Raw genomic sequence first — 20,503 nt, forward strand, 5'->3', positions numbered from 1 at the left:
AATATCAATAGTTTCTTGAATCTGAGAAAACTGTGGAAAACTAGTATCCCTGGTCATGTCATTCAGATATAAGATACCTCTATTTTTCCAAGGAGCAAACAGTGATTTATGTGTACCAGGAGGAAATGCGGGGTTATGCAATATTGGGACGATAGGGTATGGGGCTGGGGCCAGGCCATACTTCCTACTGGCAGAGTCCCAAATCGTTAGTGAGCGGGAAACTACGGCGTGGGATGCTATAGTTCTGGGGCGGCAGGATTTCGAAAGCCAGAGAAGAGAGAGTAGAGAGACCCATTTCGGCGGCTTCTATAGATACCCAGACCCTTCTAGATTCGGGGTTGCACCATTGTACGCAGTGTGAGAGCTGTGTGGCTAAATAATATCTTCTAAAATCTGGAATGCCTAGGCCGCCACTAAATGTGGGGCGCTGTAAGAGTTTCAATCGGACACGGGGACGCTTATTCGCCCATATGAATTGTGACGTATGAAATTGTAAGAATTTAAAAACAGATGGAGGAATAAATATCGGGAGGGTCTGGAACAGGTAAAGTATCCGAGGGAGCACGTTCATCTTCACCGAGTTTACCCTACCTATCCAGGAGATAAAGAGACTAGACCAAGAAGACAAATCTAACTTAATTCGATCTAAAAGCCTAGGGAAATAAGCTTGGTAAAGTTGATGATGACTATGCGTTAGAAAAATACCTAGATATTTAATCTTTTGCTTGTGCCATTGAAATGCAAAGGAATTTTCCAAAGAGAGCTAATCGGGCCGGGGATATAAAAATGCAATACTTCCGTCTTACTCGTATTAAGTTTATAACCTGAATGTTTAGAGTAGAGGTCTATCTCAGAAAGGAGCGGCTGTAACGACTGAGATGGGGATCCTAGAGATATTAGGACATCGTCAGCGTATAACGCAATTTTATGTTCAGTAGGGCTTACCCGCACTCCAGCTATATCTATATTAGCTCGGATCCTTGCTGCCAGTGGTTCCATAACCAGGGCAAATAGCAACGGGGAGAGCGGGCATCCCTGTCTGGTGCCGTTAGTGATATTGAACGCGGAGGAGGTGAGGCGATTAACAGAAACTGTGGCAGTAGGGGATCTGTAAAGCGCCGAAACACCTTCTAGGAACCTGCCAGAAAAACCCATCCTCCGGAGTACTGAGAAAGCGAAGGGCCAGGAGATTCTGTCAAAAGCCTTCTCTGCATCCAATGCCAACAACAACGAGGGTAGCTTCTGTTTATGTATAGAGTGAATCAAATCTATGGCTCTCCCGGTATTATCGGAGGCCTGGCGGCCAGAAATGAAACCCACTTGGTCCGGGTGTATTAGTTGTGTAAGTAGGGGCGCTAAGCGGTTGGCTAAGATTTTAGCGTATATCTTAAGATCTACGTTCAGCAAAGAGATCGGGCGATAGTTGGAACATCGCGTTGGATCCCGCTCTGGCTTCGGAATCACAACAATGTCAGCTTGTACAGTCGCTGGCGCAAATGATGCTCCCTCTAGAACACTATTAAAGAGCAAAGTAAGGTAAGGAGCCAATTCCGTATGGAATGTTTTGTAATATTGAGCGGTAAAGCCATCCGGACCAGGGGCAGCTGACGACCGCATAGATTTGATAGCAGCAACCGTCTCTTCCAGCGATATATCTGCATTAAGAAGAGAAATCTGTTGCTCTGTCAAACCCGGCAAGGGGGCACCCAACAAATATGAACATGCTCCCTCTGGGCCATCGGAGGGAAGAGGGGGGGCAGGGAGATTATATAAGGAGCTATAATAGTTCCGAAATTCCTCCACCATTACCTTAGGATCATAAGTGAGTGCATCTAATGTAGAAGAATGTAGTTTTTCTATCAGTCCCATAGCTCGCTTACTTCTCAACTTATTAGCTAAGAGACTATTTTATGCGCTTTATCGTAAATTTTTTGACGAAGCTTCTGTAGTATAGCTGCTGCTCTCCGCGATAAAAGGGTGTTTAACTGACCTCTGAGGTTATTTATCTGGGAGAGAAGGGAGTCACACGGGGCAATTTTATGTTGGGCCAAAAGCGCAGAAATTTGAGAAAATTTCCTGTGCTGCTTTCTTACGTATGGCTGAGGCCTTGGACATGAAATGACCACGAATAGTGGCTTTATGTGCCTCCCAAACTAGACTAGGAGAGACTTCTGGGGAGGCGTTTTCCTCAAAAATTTTTTTCAGGTTTAATTTAGTATCTGAGAGAGTGGAGGGATGCGAAAGAATGGTGTCATCGAGTCGCCACTTACGTGTCGTATTAGGGGTTCTATAGAGTTCTATCAGGATATAAATCCTTGCATGGTCCATCCATGAACAGGGAGTGATGCCTGCATCAGAAATCAACGTCGTAAGTGATTGAGACACATGTTTCATATCTATTCGAGAGTAATACTGATGAGGTGCGGAAAAGTGGGTGTAATCTCTAGCCGTGGAATGTTTAAAACGCCAGATGTCTCGTAGATCAAGCTGTGTGAGGGAGGATATTAATGTGAGGGCGGCTTCAGTTGAGGATGCTTCCTTCTTATTCTTAGGGGGATTAGATTTATCTAAGAAGGGATCAATCGCAGTATTAAAGTCACCGCCTAAAATGATGTGGCCCTGCGCTACTTTATTAAGACGCAAAAAGAGTGTGCGGAAAAAACGTGATTGGTCATGATTAGGGGCGTATACTGACACAAGTGTTAGAGTTTCAGTGCGGAGCGTACCAATCACTATGAGATATCGGCCGTCAGGATCAGCTATGGTTGTAGTGTGTACAAATGGGATGTTACGATGGATTAGTATAGCTACCCCCCTTTTCTTACAGTCAGCAGAGGCAAAAAAGGTTTGGGTAAATTGCTTACCCTGAAGCTGAGAGTGTGTACCAGTGAAATGGGTCTCCTGAAGGAAAACTATATCAGCCATCTCTCTCCGACAGGCAGATAACATCACCGTACGTTTCTTGGGAGAATTAAGCCCATTAACATTTATAGAAAATAATTTAAGTGCCATGTGATACCAAAGAGTGGAGGAGGATCAGTGGAAACCCATCCCGGGGAGGAAAAGAAAGAAGAGAAGAAGAACAGCAAGAAACAAGAAGCGGAGATGTAGGAGAAGAGAAAGTGACAGAAAACCCATACGGGAAAAAACCCTGAAATATAGGGTCCCAATCAAGGACCGCTACACAAATGTTAAACATTGTACTTCTTAGTAACAAATAAAGGGAGCACGGGGGTAGCGTGAACAGCAAACCAATGCAGGAGAAGCAGGTCCCTCTGGACCGCAATAGTCGAGTCGGCCGGAGCCGAAGATATAGTCATGTAACCCAGAATACAGAAAAACGTACTGTGTCATAAAAAAACAAGGGGGGGGGAGGGTAGGGGAACAAGGGATAATAAGGTGAGCAAGATAAGCCCAGCGCAATAATACAAAGCTAGGCGTAACATTTAACAAACATTAAAGCCATGTAAGCAATATCAGAACAAACATTAAAGTCTGGTAAGCGATATCAAACACTAATAACATTCACATTAAAGAAAATAGGATGGAGGCCAGAGTCCCTACCTGTCAACAAAGAACATAGTGTAAGGAGATATATCCCTAAAACAGTGAGGACTATCTGATTAGAGCTAAGAGTGTCTGATAAGATCAAGGGGGGTCATTAGTGCCAGTGCGATGATGAGTTACCCTCGCCCATTCAGGCAGTGGAATCTGGGGGCGTTACGGCCCAGAGGAAGAGGCATTACCACCATCAGGTGACGATACAGGAAGAAGATCAAGTTTAGCCAACAGCTCCTGACCTTGAGTCAAAGTTTTAACGGAGTGAGTGGAGTTATTCACTGTAACCTGCAACATAAAAGGAAATCCCCATCTGTAGCGTATTTGATGCTGACGTAGTATCCTAGTAACAGGCTGGAGGTCTCGTCGCTTTTGAATAGTAGAGGGGGCCAGATCCTGAAAAACCTGAAGTTGCATATCTCGGAAATCGATCACTGGGGAGTCTCGAACCGACATTAGGATCCAGTCTTTTGAACGATAGTAATGTAGACGAACAATCACGTCTCTGGGTGGTTGAGTCGGAGCAGGCCGTGCCTGAAGCGCTCTGTGAGCTCTATCGCAAAGACAGTCGCCATCTGAGAGATCAGGCAATACGTGCTGAAATAAATCTTTCAAGAAGGATGGTAGAGCGGAGCTAAGAATTGATTCCGCCACGTTACGTATACGCAAGTTATTGCGACGGGAGCGATTCTCCTGATCTTCTTGACGTTCTTTGAGATCTTCCATCTCATCGTGGAGTCTAGAGAGTTCGGAGTCAAGATGTTGTTGAGAACGGCAAAGGTCATCCGTCTTAGATTCAAGAGCGTCCGTACGATTACCGAGGGCTGTGAGATCAGACTTGAAGTCGGCAATGGCTGTGGAGAGTTCTTGTTTAAAGGCGGATTGAACCCCCTCAAGTAAACCGGTCATAACTGCTTGGATCTGCGGGTCAATACCCGTCTCTGAAGAACAGGGGGAGGAAGGAGAGTCCGTAAGCAACGCAGGAGTCGGAGGGCCCTTAGACTTTGATCCCCCAAAAATGTGGGGGCCTGTGTATTTTTCTTATTTTTTTGCGCCATTATAGAGGACTAATAGGGTAGGCGGGGAATTACAAACGTAAAAGGAGACACAGACGCTGCTTGTAAAATGTATGTTAAGTAGAAAAGGGAAAGTTATAAAGGGAGCTATTACGGTCCAGGTAGGACTAATTGCGCTGCTAGGCCAGCATTCCGGGTAGCAGATAAAGGGCAGGTAGTGCCCTAAGGTGGCATTTGCATAATATTAAACAGAACAGGCGGCCTCAGTGTTGCCTCTGGGCCTGGCTTCTGGTAGCGTGAGAGAGAAAAACTAAGGCTCCACCACCGCACCTGCAGCGCAGCTAGTTGTTAGTGGGTAGCTCCGGGAGCCAGCAGCTGCAGCACAACCCCAGGGTTGAACTCCCCTCAGGGCGACTGGAGAGCAATAGAATATATGTGATACCTGGAGCTGCAGTGCAATCAATATAATAAACTCCCAGAGCCTATCTCCCCGCACAGCGCAAGGGTCCAGGAGCTGGTAACAGCTGAGCGGCTCCTGCGCTTCTCTCCCCGCCCGTCAAGTAGAGCAGGGATCAGGCAGCGCTATCACAGCCGCTGGCGTGCGGCGTTGAGGCGATCTCCCCCCCCCCCCGCCGGCACCAGCGGTGATCTCTTCTCTGGGCTGCGACCTCCCGTGTGACGCCGCGTGGTCCCGCTGCTCCATCCTCCCGCACAGAGGTGGCCGCCGCCCGTACAGATACCTTGGGCTTCTGGACAGGATCCACGGGGGCCGCGGTCAGCTCTTATCCGCAGTGCTTCTTCACAGCTGGGAGAGACTCTCCGATGGCTTCTGAGGCAGCAGTACGTCCGGCAACAGGGAGAGGGGGGGGGGGGGGGGACAGTGCACTCAAGGTCCCGGCTCTGCGCCGGTGAACAGGCCGCAACCTGCAGGAGCTGTAAACCGGCTCCCCGTTCCGCGGCCAAAGTCCACCAACACCAGAGGCACCCAGCCCGTACAGGTACAGCCGCGGGGGCCACAAATAGAGGCAATAGGCAGCAGAAAAGGGGAATTTGGATGCCCGACCTCAGGAGCACTCTGAGGAAGCGTCCTACCCGTTCAGCCACCTAAATGTCATATTATTAACCAAACTACACAAACATATTTCTCTATCGTCCTTGTGGATGCTGGGGTTCCTGAAAGGACCATGGGGAATAGCGGCTCCGCAGGAGACAGGGCACAAAAAGTAAAGCTTTCCGATCAGGTGGTGTGCACTGGCTCCTCCCCCTATGACCCTCCTCCAGACTCCAGTTAGATTTTTGTGCCCGGCCGAGAAGGGTGCAATCTAGGTGGCTCTCCTAAAGAGCTGCTTAGAGAAAGTTTAGCTTAGGTTTTTTATTTTACAGTGAGTCCTGCTGGCAACAGGATCACTGCAACGAGGGACGTAGGGGAGAAGGAGTGAACTCACCTGCGTGCAGGATGGATTGGCTTCTTGGCTACTGGACATCAGCTCCAGAGGGACGATCACAGGTACAGCCTGGATGGTCACCGGAGCCGCGCCGCCGGCCCCCTTGCAGATGCTGAAGTAAGAAGAGGTCCAGAATCGGCGGCTGAAGACTCCTGCAGTCTTCTAAAGGTAGCGCACAGCACTGCAGCTGTGCGCCATTTTCCTCTCAGCACACTTCACACGGCAGTCACTGAGGGTGCAGGGCGCTGGGAGGGGGGCGCCCTGGGAGGCAAATGAAAACCTTTTTTGGCGAAAAATACCTCACATATAGCCCCCAGAGGCTATATGGAGATATTTAACCCCTGCCAAGATTCACTAAATAGCGGGAGACGAGCCCGCCGAAAAAGGGGCGGGGCCTATCTCCTCAGCACACAGCGCCATTTTCTCTCACAGAAAGCCTGGAGAGAAGGCTCCCAGGCTCTCCCCTGCACTGCACTACAGAAACAGGGTTAAAACAGAGAGGGGGGGCACTGATTTTGGCGATATTGAGATATATATAAAGATGCTATAAGGGAAAACACTTATATAAGGTTGTCCCTATATAATTATAGCGTTTTGGTGTGTGCTGGCAAACTCTCCCTCTGTCTCCCCAAAGGGCTAGTGTGGGTCCTGTCCTCTGTCAGAGCATTCCCGGTGTGTGTGCTGTGTGTCGGTACGTGTGTGTCGACATGTATGAGGACGATGTTGGTGAGGAGGCGGAGAAATTGCCTGTAATGGTGATGTCACTCTCTAGGGAGTCGACACCGGAATGGATGGCTTATTTAGGGAATTACGTGAGAATGTCAACACGCTGCAAGGTCGGTTGACGACGTGAGACGACCGACAAACTATTAGTACCGGTCCAGACGTCTCAGAAACACCGTCAGAGGCGTTAAAAACGCCCATTTACCTCAGTCGGTCGACACAGACACAGACACGGACACTGAATCCAGTGTCGACGGTGAATAAACAAACGTATTTCTCATTAGGGCCACACGTTAAGGGCAATGAAGGAGGTGTTGCATATTTCTGATACTACAAGTACCACAAAAAAGGGTATTATGTGGGAGTGAAAAAACTACCTGTAGTTTTTCCTGAATCAGATAAAATAAAATGAAGTGTGTGATGATGCGTGGGGTTACCCCGATAGCAAATATTGGCGTTATACCCTTTCCCGCCAGAAATTAGGGCGCGTTGGGAAACACCCCTTAGGGTGATAAGGCGCTCACACGCTTATCAAGTGGCGTTACCGTCTCCAGATACGGCCGCCCTCAAGGAGCCAGCTGATAGGAAGCTGGAAAGATATCCTAAAAAGTATATACACACATACGGTGGTTATACTGCGACCAGCGATCGCCATCAGCCTGGAGATGCAGTGCTGGGTTGGCTTGGTCGGATTCCCTGACTGAAAATATTTTATTCATATAGAGCATTTAATAGGATGCATTCTATATATATGTACGTGAGATGCACAGAGGGATATTTGCTCTCTGGCATCAAGATAAGTACGTTGTCCATATCACCCAGAAGATGTCATGGACACGACAGTGGTCAGGTGATACAGATCCCATACGGCACATGGAAGTATTGCCGTATAAAGGGAAGGAGTTAGTTGGGGTCGGTCCATCGGACCTGGGGACCACGGCAACAGCTGGGAAATCCAACCTTTTTACCCCAAGTTACATCTCAGCTGAAAAAGACACCGTCTTTTCAGCCTCAATCCTTCCTTTCCCATGAGGGCATGCAGGCAAAAGGCCAGTCATATCTGCCCAGACATAGAGGTAAGGGAAGTAGACTGCAGCAGGCAGCCCCTTCCCAGGAAAAGAAGCCCTCCACCGCGTCTGCCAAGTCCTCAGCATGACGCTGGGGCCATGCAAGCGGACTCAAGGTGGGGGGGTAGTCTCAAGAGTCTCAGCGCGCAGTGGGATCACTCGCAGGTTGACCCCTAGATAGTACAAGTATTATCCCAGGGGTACAGATTGGAGAGTCGAGACATCTTCTCCTCGCAGGTTTCTGAAGTCTGCTTTACCAACGGCTCCCTCCGACAGGGAGGCAGCATTGGAAACAATTCACAAGCTGTATATCCAGCAGGTGATAAATCAAAGTACCCCTCCTACAACAAGGAAAAGGGTATTATTTTTCCACACTATATTGTGGTACTGACGCCAGACGGCTTGGTGAGACATAGTCTAAACTGAAATCTTTGAACACTTGCATAAAAGGTTCAAATCGAGATGGAGTCACTCAGAGCAGTGATAGCGAACCGGAAAAAAGGGGACTATATGGTGTCCCTGGACATCAAGGATTACCTCCATGTCCAAATTTGCCCTTCTCAACAAGGGTACCTCTGGTTCGTGGTACAGAACTGTCAATATCAGTTTCAGACGATGCCGTTTGAATTATCCACGGCACCCCGGGCCTTTTACCAAGGTAATGGCCGAAAAGATGTTTCTTCAAAGAAAAAAGGCATCTAAATTATCCCTTACTTGGACGATATCCTGAAAAGGGCAAGTTCCAGAGAACAGTTGGAGGTCGGAAGAGCACTATCTAAAGTAGTTCTACGACAGCACGACTGGATTCTAAATATTCCAAGAATCGCAGCTGTTTTCCGACGATACGTCTGCTGTTCCTAGGAATGATTCTGGGCATAGTCCAGAAAAAGGTGTTCCTCCGGGAGGAAAAAGCCAAGGAGTTATTCGACCTAGTCAGAAACCTCCTAAAACCAGGCCAAGTATCAGTGCATCAATGCACAGGAGTCCTGGGAAAAATGGTGGCTTCTTACGAAGCGATTCCATTCGGCAGATCTCAGGGGATTTGCTGGACGAATGGTCCAGATCGCATTTTCAGATGCATCAGCGGATTATCCTGTCTCCAAGGACAAGGGTGTCTCTTCTGTGGGGGCTGCAGAGTGCTCATCTTTTAGAGGGCAGCACACTCAGCATTCAGGACTGTGTTCTGGGGACCACGGATACCAGCCTGAGAGGCTGGGGAGTAGTCACACAGGGAAAAAATTTCCAAGGAAGTGTGGTCAAGTCTGGAGACTTCTCTCCACATGAATATACTGGAGCTAAGGGCAATTTACAATGCTCTGAGCCTAGGAAGACTCCTGCTTCAAAGTCAACCGGTGCTGATCCAGTAGGACATCATCATGGCGGTCGCCCACGTTATCAGACGGGGCGACACAAGAAGCAGGAGGGCAATGACAGCAAGGATTCTTCGCTGGGCGGAAAATCATGTGATAACACTGTCAGCAGTGTTCATTCCGGGAGTGGGCAACTGGGAAGATTTCCTCAGCATAAATGAATTCCACCCGGAAAAGTGGAAACTTAATCTGGAAGTTTCCACATGATTGTAAACCGTTGGGAAAGACCAAAGGTGGTTATGATGGCGTCCCACCTGAAGCGCCAGGTCAAGAGACACTCAGGCAATAGCTGGGACGCTCTGGTAACACCGTCGGTGTACCAGTCGGTGTATGTGTTCCATCCTCTGCTTTTCATACCCAATGTATTGAAAATGATAGGAAGGAGAGGAGTAAGAACTATACTCGTGGCTCCGGTTTGGCCAAGAAGGACTTGGTTCCCGGAACTTCAAGAGATACTAAGAAGGGTCTTGATTCGGCAAGAACCGTGTCTGTTCCGGGACTTACCGCAGCTGCGTTGACGCCAAGGCGGGTGAACGCCGGATCCTAAGGGAAGAGGCATTCCGGAAGAGGTCATCCCTACCCTGGTCAGAGCCAGGAAGGAGGTGACCGCACAACATTATCACCACTTAGGTGAAAATATGTGCCAGGGTGTGAGTCCAGGAAGGCTCCACGGAAGAATTTCAACTAGGTTAATTTCTACATTTCCTGCAAACAGGAGTGTCTATGGGTCTCAAATTGGGTCCATTAAGGTTCAAATTTCGGCCTGTTGATTTTCTTCCAGAAAGAAATTGGCTTCAGTTCCTGAAGTCCAGAAGTTGTTAAGGGAGTACTGCATATACAGCCCCTTTGATGTCTCCAGTGGCACTGGGCGATCTCAAAGTAGTTTTGGGATTCCTAAAAAATCACATTGGTTTAAACAACTCAAATCTGTGGATTTGATATATCTCACATGGAAAATGACCATGCTGTTGGTCCTGGCCTCGGCCAGGCGAGTGTCAGAATTGGCGGTTTTATCTCACAAAGCCATATCTGATTGTCCATTCGGACAGAGCAAAGCTGCGGACTCGTCCCCAGTTTCTCCTTAAGGTGGTGTCAGCGTTTCACCTGAACCGGCTTATTGTGGTACCTGCGGCTACTAGGGACTTGGAGGACTCCAAGTTGCTGGATGTTATCAGGGCCCTGAAAATATAGTTTCCAGGTTGGCTGGAGTCAGGAAATCTGACTTGCTGTTTATCCTGTATGCACCCAACAATGCTGGGTGCTTCTGCTTCTAAGCAGTCGATTGCTCGTGGGATTGGTAGCACAATTCAACTTGCACATTCTGTGGCAGGCCTGCCACAGTCTAAATCTGTTAAGGCCCATTCCACAAGGAAGGTGGGCTCATCTTGGGCGGCTGCCCGAGGGGTCTCGGCATTACAACTTTGCCGAGCAGCTACGTGGTCGGGGGAGAACACGTTTGTAAAATTCTACAAATTTGATACCCTGGCAAAAGAGGACCTGGAGTTCTCTCATTCGGTGCTGCAGAGTCATCCGCACTCTCCCGCCCGTTTGGGAGCTTTGGTATAATCCCCATGGTCCTTTCAGGAACCCCAGCATCCACAAGGACGATAGAGAAAATAAGAATTTACTTACCGATAATTCTATTTCTCGGAGTCCGTAGTGGATGCTGGGCGCCCATCCCAAGTGCGGATTATCTGCAATACTTGTACATAGTTATTGCTAACTAAATCGGGTTATTGTTGTTGTGAGCCATCTTTTCAGAGGCTCCGCTGTTATCATACTGTTAACTGGGTTCAGATCACAGGTTGTACAGTGTGATTGGTGTGGCTGGTATGAGTCTTACCCGGGATTCAAAATTCCTCCCTTATTGTGTACGCTCGTCCGGGCACAGTACCTAACTGGAGTCTGGAGGAGGGTCATAGGGGGAGGAGCCAGTGCACACCACCTGATCGGAAAGCTTTACTTTTTGTGCCCTGTCTCCTGCGGAGCCGCTATTCCCCATGGTCCTTTCAGGAACCCCAGCATCCACTACGGACTCCGAGAAATAGAATTATCGGTAAGTAAATTCTTATTATCTCTTTGCTTATCTCTAAATATATCCCAACTCACCTCTTCAGGCAAGCCTATCATATACTATACATACTGTATCATATACATATTATTATTATTATTATTAACCTTTATTTATATGGCGCCACAAGGGTTCCGCAGCGCCCATTACACAGTACATAAACAAATAGTCAAAGAGGAAAACAACAACTTACAGTTGAAGACAATATAGGACAAGTACAGGGTAACTAAACATAGTTACATCAGCAGATGACACTGGAATAAGTATCAGGTGGCAGAAGACTGCTGGATTTGCTGCAGTTGAAGATTATTAATGTAAGAAAAAGGATAAGCACATGAGGGAAGAGGGGCCTGCTCGTGAGAGCTTACATTCTAAAGTATGTACATATACATATCATATACTGACCTGTCCACATAACCTTCAGAAGCATTCATTCATCAGGACTGTCTTTGCAATCTGATGGGACCGCTATGCTATATTCTTCCTCCCTCTGCAGTATGTCTGTTTGTTATTACCCAGTTTGTCTATCACTTGTTTCCTGTTGTAAAGGGCAGCCCATGTGCACAGCATGGTGCCACGCAATGCTCCCTCTGTAACCTATTGTCTCATTTACAACTCATTTGAGGAAAATGTAGTTAGTTAAAAAAATAAAACCAAATCAATAAAATAATTAGCAGGTATGTTTTATGTGTTAGTCCCCTCGTTAAGGTTGTTATTACTAGAGCCTGGTGTGCTCCCGACATCTGCAAATGGCGAGCACTGGTGAATGACACAGCGAACCATGGACCTCATTCAGGTTGGATCGCAAATTGAGTTCCAACCGCAATAATGATGATGCGGGCGCATGCGCAGGGTCCGTCCTGCGCATGCACTCACATTTACCCGCACAATGCTCTGTTAACAAAGCGGAGACAGAGCGCTGTGGGGGCAGCGACTTCTGAATGGGGGCATGGTGGTGGCATTATCGGGGCGGCTCCGTGACGTCACATGCAGCCACTCCGATCAAAAAGATGGCGGCTGGCCTCCTGCCGTCGCAGCCACGCTGCGCCGGCAGGAGACTTCCTTAATTTCTACGATCATGCACTAATTGCAGCGCGATCGTAATTAGTGCGTGATTGCAGTGGGGGGTTGCAGTTGAAGGTTTGCTAATTCTGCTAAAAAGGGTCGCGTGAACGTTTTCTATACGTTGGGTAGGAAAGCCACTGCTAAATAGCATTCGATTTGGGACTGATGGTATATTCCCCACTTGGGCCCTACGTGATGATCTTCCTTCTCAGTCACAAGTTACTTCCTGGTGTTCTCCCTCTGTGCCCTGTACAGCACACCAGCCTGATTTTACCCCTATTGCAGGGCTTTACAAATCCCAGGGGCTAGGTCACCATGGCCCCTTAATTTTGCTACCTGGTCACCAGATTATGAAGGGATGGAGGAAGCAGATCCTTGTCAGCCCCAGCAGAGATACATGGGCATGCCTCTATTGCGGCGGCCATTTCATGCACAGGACTGCATGTGCTGAGTGTCCGTCCCAGCTTGTACTGACTGCTGTGCCTGTTCGTTCCTGGCCTGTGCTGACAACTTCTGTACTACCCAGCCTGCACTGTGTGCTTTCTCGAAACTCCGGCTGCGTAGAGCTCTCCAGTAAGAGGCCGGGATAGTGGCTTCGGAGGGGGTAGTGATGTGGCCACGGAGAGGGGGGGAGGGGATTGTTTGCCCAGTGGATGGCTGTAGAGGGGTAGATTGCCTGGGGGTACTCCCTTGGAAGTGTGGCCATGGGGGTTGGTGGCCTGGTAGGTTAGTGGCTCAGTAATGAGGTGAGGGGTGTTTGCCCGGGGAGAGGGAGGTAGCTGAACAGCAATGTGGCAGCGGTGGCCTGTTTTTCCTGGAGGCACCTGCTTAGTTGTGTGGCCATGGGGGTTGGTTGCTGAGGGGGGTGGGGGGGGGGGTGGGGGGGGGCTTTGTTGCTGCTCAGTAGTGATCTGGCTCCTACACTTTCATCCTGGCTTCTAGATTTTAGTTTTCGGGGTGGGGGTGGCAAGGCTCTATCTATCTATCTATCTATCTATCTATCTATCTATCTATCTATCTATCTATCTATCTATCTATCTATCTATCAACACCTTGTGCCACTATACTTATCCTTCTAAACCTTTATGTGCATTATTTAATTTGTCTTACTTGCACATGTCTGTTTGGGTTGGGTATGTGTTACCGCCGCTGGGGATACCGGCGGGCAGCATACCGACCGCATGATCCCGGCAGCAGAATGCCGGCATGGGGGGCGCAAGCACAACAAGCCCCTTGCTGGCTCGGTGACGAGCTGAGCTGCGCTCGCCACAGGTTCTATTCCCACTCTATGGGTGTCGAGGACACCCACGATTGGGAATAGTCCCTGCTAGTCGGCATGCCGACTGACGGAATTTAGAGGGGTGTGGGATGTAGCCGTTGGTATTGTGACCGTCGGCCTCCTGACCACTGCTCACATAACTACATCCCGTCTCTTTTATATTCTGTAACATTCTGACAGCACTTCCTCTGTTGTGATGTATGTTGTCTTCTGTCGGAAACCTAATTTCTCTGACGTCCTAGTGGATGCTGGGACTCCGTAAGGACCAAGGGGGGGAATAGCGGCTCCGCAGGAGACAGGGCACAAGAATAAAAGCTTTAGGATCAGGTGGTGTGCACTGGCTCCTCCCCCTATGACCCTCCTCCAAGCCTCAGTTAGATTTTTGTGCCGAACGAGAAGGGTGCAGGCTAGGTGGCTCTCCTGAGCTGCTTAGAATAAAAGTTTATTTTAGGTTTTTTATTTTCAGTGAGTCCTGCTGGCAACAGGCTCACTGCATCGTGGGACTAAGGGGAGAAGAAGCGAACTCACCTGCGTGCAGAGTGGATTGGGCTTCTTAGGCTACTGGACATTAGCTCCAGAGGGACGATCACAGGTTCAGCCTGGATGGGTCCCGGAGCCGCGCCGCCGGCCCCCTTACAGAGCCAGAAGAGCGAAGAGGTCCGGTGAAATCGGCGGCAGAAGACGGTCCTGTCTTCAACTAAGGTAGCGCACAGCACTGCAGCTGTGCGCCATTGCTCTCAGCACACTTCACACTCCGGTCACTGAGGGTGCAGGGCGCTGGGGGGGGAGCGCCCTGAGACGCAATATAACGGATATACCTTAGGTTGGCAAAAAGAAATACATCACATATAGCTCCTGGGCTATATGGATGTATTTAACCCCTGCCATTTTTCCAGAAAAGAGCGGGAGATAAGGACGTCGTGAAGGGGCGGAGCCTATCTCCTCAGCACACAAGCGCCATTTTCCCTCACAGCTTCGCTGGAAGGACGGCTCCCTGACTCTCCCCTGCAGACCTGCTACAGAATCAGGGTAAAAAAGAGAAGGGGGGGCACTATTGGCAGCTAATAATAAAAACAGCAGCTATAAAAGGGAGTAACACTTATATAAGGTTATCCCTGTATATATATATAGCGCTTGGTGTGTGCTGGCAAACTCTCCCTCTGTCTCTCCAAAGGGCTGGTGGGGTCCTGTCCTCTATCAGAGCATTCCCTGTGTGTGTGCTGTGTGTCGGTACGTGTGTGTCGACATGTATGAGGAGGAAAATGATGTGGAGGCGGAGCAATTGCCTGGGTTAGTGATGTCACCCCTTAGGGAGTCGACACCTGACTGGATGATCGTATTTAAAGAATTACGTGACAATGTCAGCACTTTGCAAAAAACTGTTGACGACATGAGACAGCCGGCAAATCAATTAGTGCCTGTCCAGGCGTCTCAGACACCGTCAGGGGCCCTAAAACGCCCGTTACCTCAGTGGGTCGACACAGACCCAGACACACATACTGAGTCTAGTGTCGACGGTGAGGAGACAAACGTAATGTCCAGTAGGGCCACACGTTACATGATCACGGCAATGAAGGAAGCATTGAACATTTCTGACACTACAAGTACCACAAAGAAGGGTATTATGTGGGGTGTGAAAAAACTACCAATAGTTTTTCCTGAGTCAGATGAATTAAATGAGGTGTGTGATAAAGCGTGGGTTTCCCCCGACAAAAAACTGCTAATTTCTAATAAATTATTGGCACTATATCCTTTCCCGCCAGAGGTTAGGGCGCGTTGGGAAACACCCCCTAGGGTAGATAAAGCGCTCACACATTTATCCAAACAAGTAGCGTTACCGTCTCCTGATACGGCCACCCTCAAAGAACCAGCTGATAGAAGGCTGGAAAATATCCTAAAAAGTATATACACACATACTGGTGTTATACTGCGACCAGCTATCGCTTCAGCCTGGATGTGCAATGCTGGAGTCGCGTGGTCGGATTCCCTGACTGAAAATATTGATACCCTGGACAGGGACAATATATTGTTAACTATAGAGCATTTGAAGGATGCATTACTATATATGCGTGATGCACAGAGGGATATTTGCACCCTGGCATCAAGAGTAAGTGCTATGTCCATTTCTGCCAGAAGAGCATTATGGATGCGACAGTGGTCAGGGGATGCGGATTCCAAACGACATATGGAAGTATTGCCGTATAAAGGGGAGGAGTTATTTGGGGCTGGTCTATCGGACCTGGTGGCCACGGCAACGGCTGGAAAGTCCACCTTTTTACCCCAAGTCACCTCACATCAGCAGAAAAAGACACCGTCTTTTCAAACTCAGTCCTTTCGTTCCCATAAGTACAAGCGAGCAAAAGGCCACTCATTTCTGCCCCGGGGCAGAGGAAGAGGAAAAAGACTGCACCATGCAGCAGCTTCCCAGGAGCAGAAGCCCTCCCCTGCTTCTGCCAAGTCTTCAGCATGACGCTGGGGCTTTACAAGCAGACTCAGAGACGGTGGGGGCCCGTCTCAAGAATTTCAACGCGCAGTGGGCTCACTCGCAAGTGGACCCCTGGATTCTACAGGTAGTATCGCAGGGGTACAAACTGGAATTCGAGGCGTTTCCCCCTCGCCGGTTCCTGAAGTCTGCTCTACCAAAGTCTCCCTCCGACAGGGAGGCAGTTTTGGAAGCCATTCACAAGCTGTATTCCCAGCAGGTGATAATCAAGGTACCCCTCCTACAACAAGGAAAGGGGTATTATTCCACGCTGTTTGTGGTACCGAAGCCGGACGGCTCGGTGAGACCAATTTTAAATCTGAAATCCTTGAACACTTACATAAAAAGGTTCAAATTCAAGATGGAGTCACTCAGAGCAGTGATAGCGAACCTGGAAGAAGGGGACTATATGGTGTCTCTGGACATCAAAGATGCTTATCTCCACGTCCCAATCTACCCTTCTCACCAAGGGTACCTCAGGTTTGTAGTACAAAACTGTCATTATCAGTTTGGGTTGTCCACGTTTGGGTTGTCCACGGCACCTCGGGTCTTTACCAAGGTAATGGCCGAAATGATGATTCTTCTTCGAAGAAAAGGCATCTTAATTATCCCTTACTTGGACGATCTCCTGATAAGGGCAAGGTCCAGGGAACAGTTAGAAGTCGGAGTGGCACTATCTCAGGTAGTGTTACGTCAGCACGGGTGGATCCTAAATATTCCAAAATCGCAGCTGATTCCAACGACACGTCTACTGTTCCTAGGAATGATTCTGGAAACAGTCCAGAAGAAGGTGTTTCTCCCGGAGGAGAAGGCCAGGGAGTTATCCGAGCTAGTCAGGAACCTCCTAAAACCAGGCCAGGTGTCAGTGCAGTCAAGCATGGAAACATCTCTTCATATAAACATTCTGGAACTAAGGGCCATTTACAATGCCCTAAGTCAAGCGAAACCCCTGCTTCAGGGTCAGGCGGTATTGATCCAATCGGACAACATCACGTCAGTCGCCCACGTAAACAGACAGGGCGACACGAGAAGCAGGAGGGCAATGGCAGAAGCTGCAAGGATTCTTCGCTGGGCGGAAAATCATGTGATAGCACTGTCAGCAGTGTTCATGATGGCGTCCCGTCTAAACAAAAACTAGACAGGTATTGCGCCAGGTCAAGGGACCCTCAGGCAATAGCGGTGGACGCTCTGGTAACACCGTGGGTGTACCAGTCAGTGTATGTGTTCCCTCCTCTGCCTCTCATACCAAAAGTACTGAGAATCATAAGGAGAGGAGTAAGAACTATACTCGTGGTTCCGGATTGGCCAAGAAGGACTTGGTACCCGGAACTTCAAGAGATGCTCACGAAAGACCCGTGGCCTCTACCTCTAAGAAAGGACCTGCTCCAGCAGGGGCCTTGTCTGTTCCAAGACTTACCGCGGCTGCGTTTGACGGCATGGCGGTTGAACGCCGGATCCTGAAGGAAAAAGGCATTCCAGATGAAGTCATCCCTACCCTGATCAAAGCCAGGAAGGATGTAACCGCAAAACATTATCACCGCATTTGGCGAAAATATGTTGCGTGGTGTGAGGCCAAGAAGGCCCCTACAGAGGAATTTCAACTGGGTCGTTTCCTCCATTTCCTGCAAACAGGACTGTCTATGGGCCTAAAATTAGGGTCCATTAAGGTTCAAATTCGGTCCTGTCGATTTTCTTCCAGAAAGAACTGGCTTCCGTGCCTGAAGTTCAGACATTTGTAAAAGGGGTACTGCATATACAGCCTCCTTTTGTGCCTCCAGTGGCACCTTGGGATCTCAATGTTGTTTTGAGTTTCCTAAAGTCACATTGGTTTGAACCACTCACCACTGTGGACTTAAAATATCTCACATGGAAAGTGTCGATGCTGTTAGCCCTGGCTTCAGCCAGGCGTGTGTCAGAATTGGCGGCTTTATCATATAAAAGCCCTTACTTAATTTTTCATTCTGACAGGGCAGAATTGAGGACTCGTCCTCAATTTCTCCCTAAGGTGGTTTCTGCATTTCACATGAACCAACCTATTGTGGTACCTGCGGCTACTAGGGACTTGGAGGACTCCAAGTTGCTTGACGTTGTCAGGGCCCTGAAAATATATGTTTCCAGGACGGCTGGAGTCAGAAAATCTGACTCGCTGTTTATCCTGTATGCACCCAACAAGCTGGGTGCTCCTGCTTCTAAGCAGACGATTGCTCGTTGGATTTGTAGTACAATTCAGCTTGCACATTCTGTGGCAGGCCTGCCACAGCCAAAATCTGTAAAAGCCCATTCCACAAGGAAAGTGGGCTCATCTTGGGCGGCTGCCCGAGGGGTCTCGGCTTTACAACTTTGCCGAGCAGCTACTTGGTCAGGGGCAAACACGTTTGCTAAATTCTACAAATTTGATACCCTGGCTGAGGAGGACCTGGAGTTCTCTCATTCGGTGCTGCAGAGTCATCCGCACTCTCCCGCCCGTTTGGGAGCTTTGGTATAATCCCCATGGTCCTTACGGAGTCCCAGCATCCACTAGGACGTCAGAGAAAATAAGATTTTACTCACCGATAAATCTATTTCTCGTAGTCCGTAGTGGATGCTGGGCGCCCATCCCAAGTGCGGATTGTCTGCAATACTTGTATATAGTTATTGTTACAAAATTCGGGTTATTATTGTTGTGAGCCATCTTTTCAGTGGCTCCTTTCGTTTATCATACTGTTAACTGGGTTCAGATCACGAGTTGTACGGTGTGATTGGTGTGGCTGGTATGAGTCTTACCCGGGATTCAATATCCTTCCTTATTATGTACGCTCGTCCGGGCACAGTATCCTAACTGAGGCTTGGAGGAGGGTCATAGGGGGAGGAGCCAGTGCACACCACCTGATCCTAAAGCTTTTATTCTTGTGCCCTGTCTCCTGCGGAGCCGCTATTCCCCCCCTTGGTCCTTACGGAGTCCCAGCATCCACTACGGACTACGAGAAATAGATTTATTGGTGAGTAAAATCTTATTAAAAACCAAAAAACAATTGTGAGATTTTAAAGACAAGACCATCATAACCGTATGTAACACTATAAAGATACTATTATTTGATACTACATATAAGGCCTTCAGTAATTTTACTCTGCAAAATAAAACCACATATTTACAGAACTAGGTCCATTGGGCAGCCTGTCAGTATATAATAGAGTACACCTACAGCAGCATCCTCTGTCTCCTCCCGTCAGCTGGGACCACAGATGCTGGCATCTTCCTCTGCATACACGGTGGCGGACATCTAGGAGCATAGCGGAGTTTGTGCTTTGTACATAAGACCCCATGGGCAGATTATTGAACATATGTGAATGTGCCCTTACAGTGACTAGATGCTTCATCCAGAAACCCCCCCCCCCCCCACAATTTCTTTTATGATTAGTTTTCTCATGGAAATACCGCGCAGATGTTATGTTTTATTTACTGCAGACTGTACAAGTGGTTACTAAGACATACATATATGTGTAATCCTTGTGTTATTTCTTCCGACATATGTAGGCCGTTGTTGTCTTAGCTAAGACCTTATACATGACCTATTAATCCATCTTCACTCTGTGCAATACAATGTTATGTTACAGTGAGACGCATAGGTTTACAGTATGTCTGAGTCACTCGTCACTGACCGGCAATAGTTCTACATACCGGTAATCCGACATTAGTGTTGTCATTTTCCCTTCGCCTGACTATTCTCTGTATCTCGCCGGATACTAGTGGGGCAGATGTATGAAGCCTGGAGAAGTGATAAAGCAGTGATAAGTGCAAGGTGATAATGCACCAGCCAATCAGCTGCAATATGTAAATTTACAGTTAAGAGCTGATTGGCTGGTGCGTTGTTACCTTGCACTTATCACTGCTTTATCACTTCTCCAGGCTTAATAAATCTGCCCCAATTGTCCCTACTGGTCATCACTTCTATATATTGTGTATGGATTCTGTAGTCATATAACATTGGGCCTAATTCAGATCCGATCGCAGCAGCAAATTTGTTAGCAGTTGGGCAAAACCAAGGGGGCATTCCGAGTTGTTCGCTCGTTATTTTTTTCTCGCAACGGAGCAATTAGTCGCTAATGCGCATGCGCAATGTCCGCAGTGCGACTGCGCCAAGTAAATTTGCTATGCAATTAGGTTTTTTACTCACGGCATTACAAGGTTTTTTCTTCGTTCTGGTGATCGGAGTGTGATTGACAGGAAGTGGGTGTTTCTGGGCGGAAACAGGCCGTTTTATGGGTGTGTGCGAAAAAGCGCTACCGTTTCTGGGAAAAACGCGGGAGTGGCTGGAGAAACGGAGGAGTGTCTGGGCGAACGCTGGGTGTGTTTGTGACGTCAAACCAGGAACGAAACTGACTGAACTGATCGCAGATGCCGAGTAAGTCTGGAGCTACTCAGAAACTGCTAAGAAGTGTCTATTCGC

General features: G+C 48.4%; 1 protein-coding gene across 4 annotated transcripts in view; it reads left to right on the forward strand.

Moving 5' to 3' along the window:
• Positions 1 to 20,503, forward strand: part of KIF6 (kinesin family member 6) — an 873,149-nt gene that overhangs the window by 12,652 nt on the left and 839,994 nt on the right. The window lies entirely within an intron of this gene.

This window comes from Pseudophryne corroboree, chromosome 4 (genome assembly GCF_028390025.1).
Source record: "Pseudophryne corroboree isolate aPseCor3 chromosome 4, aPseCor3.hap2, whole genome shotgun sequence".
In the NCBI taxonomy this organism is placed as follows: Eukaryota; Metazoa; Chordata; class Amphibia; order Anura; family Myobatrachidae; genus Pseudophryne; species Pseudophryne corroboree.